General features: G+C 44.9%; 1 protein-coding gene across 1 annotated transcript in view; it reads left to right on the top strand.

Annotated features, from left to right (window-relative positions):
* Positions 1-466: 466 nt before the first annotated feature.
* The window catches only part of hrasa (HRas proto-oncogene, GTPase a), a 14,929-nt gene continuing 9,252 nt past the window's right edge, over positions 467-6,143 (top strand). Inside the window, exon 1 of the mRNA XM_031858346.1 lies at positions 467-755. The gene's annotated coding sequence lies outside the window, so the exon portion shown is untranslated. The remainder of the gene's footprint in view (positions 756-6,143) is intronic.

Below are 6,143 nucleotides of genomic sequence, written 5' to 3' on the forward strand. Positions count from 1 at the left end.
TCACGCCCTAGCATGGACATTAAGGAAATGTATCTGTAATATATTACAATATTCTTCACCAGAAGTGCATGCTTTTCAACGAAGAGAAAGGCTTTAAAAACGACAATTAGGCCACGATAAAATAAGATTAGGGAAATGTAAAAACTCTCAACAAAATGTTGTTTGGTTGGTGGTTTGTTTTCTCAGGTGGATGATTTTGTGCTGGGGAAATTTGGACTCGTGACCTATTTTCAAAATCCTGCCTACTGCTGGTTCTACGGTGATGTAATAAAACATGAACACAGCATTGAGAAATTTGAAGAGTTTCAAGCGTTCAACTCGGATTAATAAGTAAGGTAAATACTGGGGAGTCAGCTGGTCTTCCCCACGGAGTAGCCCACATTTCCGACGGTCTGTGAACGCAGCAGTAACATGCATGGTGACCGGGGCGGTTCTCTGTGTGATAGAGCTGGGCGTGGGCTCCTCACTCCTCATCCCCTCTGCTCTCTGTGGAAGCACATTGTTCAACGCGGGCTCGTTTTTTTTTTTTACCCAGAACCAATGAATGCCTCGGTGCATTGTAGCTCCTGAAAATTGAACACTTTAATCGGATATAATAAGGTGTAGATATCCGAAGACGGCGGGAAGCGGACCAAGAATATATTCTGTGTCCTGATTACAGCGGAGAGGCAACAGAGTTGGAAGATTTTTTTTTTTCTTCTTCTTCTCCGGTAGACGAAACGTCGCTCTTGTAGCTAATTAGACCTCTGCTTGTTGTAAGTATGCGGTGCACATTCCTGTGTCCGAAATATGTTGGCAGCGACTGTTTTGTCTAATGGCACCGCTTTAAAATGCAATTTATTTTAGGAGGGCAGCACCGCTGGAGATTGCGGTCCACAGTGTAGCTAAGCTATCACTGCGTTTTAATTCACCTTCATCTGTCGAGCTCTACAACTCGTGGTTTGGCTACATGTAACGTGTGCCATTGAATGTTGCATCCACCTCGGTTCATCAGTTTTGATACAACAGTATCCCCTTGAGTTTGTAGCGTTAACTTGGGTTATGGAGGAAAAAAAAACAACCTCACAGCGCCGCGGATTTCCCCCCATCATCTCAGTGTGAAAAGGAAACCGAAGGCATGCAAATGTAGGCAGCAATAGTGGGGGATTTCACTTTCCGTCGCATGTATTTTTTTGGTCATTGTAAAGACAGTGTTGAGTGTGAGGCTGCTGCTGCTGTTGCCGATAGTGGCCACACAGACACAAGTACGTTAGGGTGACGCCCCGTCACACTGACTAACAACTGAATGTATCACTGCGGAAGTTAGATTCCATTACAAGGCATTTATAAAGCTGACTTTGACTTATTTCTACTATGGAAGCTCGCTGTTTAATCCGTTTAGTGAGTTTAAAAAAGGGAAAAGATGGCAAAGACGGCTCAAGTTTTCCAGCCACTGAAAATATGACCATATGGGCTGTTATACTAGAGAGGAAACAATTCACCCATCCCAAGCTGACGCAAAATCTTTGGCAGAATTCATCGTTTTCATCACGTGAGATAGTAACATTTAAGTTAGGGCCTTCTTAGGAAACAAAGCAAAGAAACGTTTGGGTTCATTGTTGTCTTATTGGCTTGTGATTGTAACTGACTGCTGTGCGAGTCTCCCCTTTTTATCCACAACAACATCACTGTTGCTGACCAAAGCTGATGAGTACCATGTACAACCATGTAGTGTTTCCACGATCACATAGGATGGAGGAGGTCCAGCGTTGGTCGTGTGAATTTGTTCATCAAATCAGCGGCATTGTTCAGAATACAGGCCAGAGTTTAGGCAGCTGGAAAGCAGCTGGAGAAGTAGCAGCCAGTGCTGGAGGTGTGATGTTAAGCTCTAGTCCCTTTCTCTGAACAGCTGTAGCCAGGGTGGTGCCCAGCTGCTTGCCAAAATAAGTGTGACTCTTCTGGTTACCAAGAATTTATAAAAAGGACAACTTTGTGTACAGTTTTTACCCAGAGGGTTTTAATTAGGTGAATGTGTCCGTTTGAGACTCATAGACGGCTTATGATCTTTATGCTTAGTATATGCTCTTGCGTATGCTTTGTTTTTGTTTTAGCGGTATTTAATATGTTAAAGGGATCCAGATAACTTTCAACTGCAACGACCTAATGAATGGGAAGTTTATTTACCTAAGAAGAAAAAAAATCCCCTGAGTTACCAATGTGTCATTCCCTATGTTAGTCCATCGGAAAAGGTATTTTTGGCATCACGTGACGGACCAGGAAATTGTAATTCCACCATTTGGCCACTATGTAGGCTTTGCTGGCGCTCTTCCCGGGGACTTGGATTGTACCCGGTGGCATAGTGAAAGTAGGGCTAGGCAATGATATCGATATTGTAATATGAGAGTAGATATCATCTTACATTTTTGATGAGTGCCGTAAGTGTTGGCCTCCTGGTTTTAAAGGCTGCATGACCGTTAAGTGATGTCATTTGATGTAATGCTCCAAGTGCGACTGGCAACCGGGCGGCCTGTCCTCATTGTCAACAACCCACCCCACTTGAAGCTCTGACCTGTCTCGTTTACCGTGCTTTGTGGGTGTTCATCACCATTCATATCGATAGAGTCAAATTGTTTACAAGAACACAGAGTTCTTCATAGACCCGGGGGGGGGGGGGGTCCCCAACTTTCAGAGGGCAGCTCCAATATCCACATTAATTGTTACTATTTATCAAAAATCTCACTGTGTAAATATTTTGTGGAAACACCAATGGTCAACCCCTACAATGTCGATAACAAGGTATTTGAACAAAATAAAAATGTTGCATGTCGCCCAATCCTAAGGTGAGGCTTATAGAGAGCCGTTCTAAACGCCCGTGGTGTCATATTTCTGTCTCAATGTGGTTATTGTTCCTACGTGTTTATGTTAGGGAGGTAGGTTTGAATTATTTCTTCTTTGGAGAAGGAACTGAACATTTGGTGGGATCTTCTACAGGTTGACTGGCAGCTTAGGGTCATGTGACCCACAATAGAGTGTTTTCACATGCACTCACAAACTGAAACAACTGGAGTGAAGATTCACTCATTACTGTGATTGTAAAATAAAAACACCACCACTGATGATTTCAGGGTGTTTGGTGTGTGATGATAAGCCTCATGGCAGGCCTTTGTGTGTCTCTGCTGCTGCCTCCACCATCTCACCCAACCCGAGAAGCTGAAAGGCTGACCCAGTGGGGGGAGGGGGAGGGGGGAGGTCACTTGTAGTCCAGTGCCTTTAAGAGCAGCTTGTTTAAGCATGCACATATACACAGATGCACACAGAAACTCTTTATATAAATGTTTGTAAGGGAGAAAATGTGGGGTGGAGGAATTGTTTATTGAGGGATTTTCTCTTAAGATTCTCTGTTCACAGTTTCATTCAGTTTTGGGTACTTGGATACTAGATGTGTCGCTGAATTGATAGACGTCATAAGAATAGCTGATGGTCCTCACTTACTTGTGTTTCATTGGCCTCAGAGAGTAGAAGTGATTCCTCAGCTGCCGTTCAAAACTAATGTTTGGATGCTGTTTATGAGGATGATGTCATTGGAGGGCGGGGGGGTCTTGGAGTCTCAGTATTCGACCGTGATACCTCCCTAGAGAGGGTCTCCTTACCATCATTGCTCCATTAAAAATCTATTATCTCTGCAGTGGGCTTGTGGCTCTGCCAGTATGGATTCTTTAACCAATTAGGAATTTTAATGGAGAGCAGAATGCATGTTGTGGAAGACGGCCATTCATGTGCCCTGCTTCTTGCATCGTGTGTTTTGAAGTGGTGGACTTGTTTTTCAGGTAAAAGATGTCCATTCACGGTAGTTATCAGAGCCATGCAGCTGCGCTAGCTAGGAAAAAGCATTTTCCTTATTGATTTCCATGTACATTTTTCAGTTTCCAGGTGGACCCCTCCCTCCCTGTGGTTTTCTCTGCCCCTGGCATGTAGTAAAAGTAGCCCCTCGCCCTCAGCCACCCTCTCCTCCCATCACCCCTCTCGCTACTCTGTACTTGCACCCTCCGTACGCTGTCATGTAAGATTATCCTCTCTGTCCAGGCGGGGCTCTAGGGTTTCAAAACGAACTGTTAATTTCCCAGGCTGGAGGTGGCGAGCTATAAATAACACAGACGCGCTGTATAGTGCTCATTCGTCAAAAGAGGGAACGGCCATGCAAAGATTATGAGGACTTTTGGATGGAATAGGTCACCGACTTGAAAGATGACACGGCGGCCAGAGTCGGTCTCTGAGTTGAGTATTTGAACAGTGGTAGCAGGAAGCGGACTCTGTTCACCTTTAAATGAGCTGATGTATCACCTTGCTGTGGGCTTATTTACTTTTGTCTGATATGCACGTTGCGTGACCTCATCGTGGTTGTATGTAATGTTTTTCACAGGTGCAAATAAAAAATGTCGGTTATTACTGTACAATAACAACATCAGACACAGCTATTGGGGCAAGATCATTTGTGTGTACAGAACTTTAAAAAAAAAAAAAATACAACTTAGACAACAAGTTGACAAATGCTTCATCGCTGTGTTCGGGTGAAATATGTAAAATGAATCGATTGTGTCCTCATCCCGCCTCTCTATCTGCACAAAGACCAGCTCTGTGTGAGCCCCACCGACAACAAGTGGCTCCGGGAAGGCGACGGCATCACTATCGATGATTAATTTAGCTATTCATCTCCATATGTATGTGTGGATTATTAATCAGCTGCTGACTTGGCCTAGTTTGAGAAGAGATGGCACGTCTGTCTGTCTTGCCTTCCTCCGGTCTCCCGGTAGCGGGCGCGGCAGCGGTGAAAGCAGTTCCAGCGTCTCTCCGCACAGCTGCTGTTTATTTGGTTAGAGGAGGCCGTGAGGAGCGCGGCTCCAGCCGGAGCGGGCAGCGCCGTGTACCAGGTCGATTTATTTACAGTGAGGGAAAAGGGAAGCTAAATGTTTGGCCACAAGATGGAAGATTCAGGATAATTCCCTTCCTGTTTGTGCTTGAGAACTACGGCAGTGAGGGTGTTTTTACAAGGAGGGCGATGTTGATATTGGCGACGGTGATCAGAGCTACCGGTTCCATTAAGGCGAGCGATGGCTTATGGGCTCGTGTGTGTGAGTGAGAGAGATTGAATGAGAGCAGCTAAAAGACTGTGTCTTCCGTTAGCAGGTCTGCTTTTCTCTGTCAATCATTAACATCAGTGAGGCAGTCTTAGTCTTGGCTAATCTTAGCGTGTACCCACATCAGCACATTCACATGCATCTCACGCACAAATAAAACAACGTTTTCACAGATGGTGCGTTCACATTTCTGTAGTTTTCGTTGGATGCTTTGCATGTTCTTTCATTGAACTGGTGTTCATGTCACCTGTTACTCCTTCTGTTTCTACACGTTGAGTTGAGGATTCACTCCAGCTGTGCGTGTGCTCCCTTGGGAGATAAAAGCCCAAATAAGAGGGTGTGTCTGATGAGTTCTGCTCAGGCTCCGCCCGCTCGGTGGTGAGCAAGGAGTTTGCGTAACAGAGCTACGCGGGGAGCACTTTATGTTCGGGATGACAGTTGATGACCCCGGAGAAGGTAGAACAGCATATGTGACCCGCGGTGCTCATGAGATCCTGACAGATTGACTACACACTCGAGCAGGTGGGGTAGGTTAGTGATTTTCTTCTTGAGCTCACTTAAAGAACATTCAGCAAAGTGAGACTTTTGTCGATGAACAGGCCCAGATGTTTAACCCCGCGTGACCTTCTGTTACTCTACGGGACAGGAGACGGACTACTTTTGAGGAAGAGGTTTTTAAGACGACTTTATGGTGATGCAGATGTCTTAATGGCTTCATATGTCATTTCTGTAAGTCTGTGTTGAAAGTGGCAATGACACTGTTGAATTAAATTCAAAGTATAAGTGCATGAAAATGCCTGAAGGTGAGTTTTTGGACTGTCAAACTGAAAGTGAAACTAAACCACCCCACCTCGGGAGGTTCAGGAATTCCCGTGATTTTCCTCTGATCTCTGATATCAGAGATGAAATTGCTGTGATGACATCACCTGACCACTCATTGTTGTCTGCGTGATGTCAAACTGAAACTATAACCCTGGGAGGCGTGTGTGTGTGTGTGTGTGTGTGTGTGTGTGTGTGTGTGTGTGTGTG

This window comes from Anarrhichthys ocellatus, unplaced genomic scaffold (assembly GCF_004355925.1).
Source record: "Anarrhichthys ocellatus isolate YVR2014 unplaced genomic scaffold, GSC_Weel_1.0 scaffold2, whole genome shotgun sequence".
NCBI classification, from domain to species: Eukaryota; Metazoa; Chordata; class Actinopteri; order Perciformes; family Anarhichadidae; genus Anarrhichthys; species Anarrhichthys ocellatus.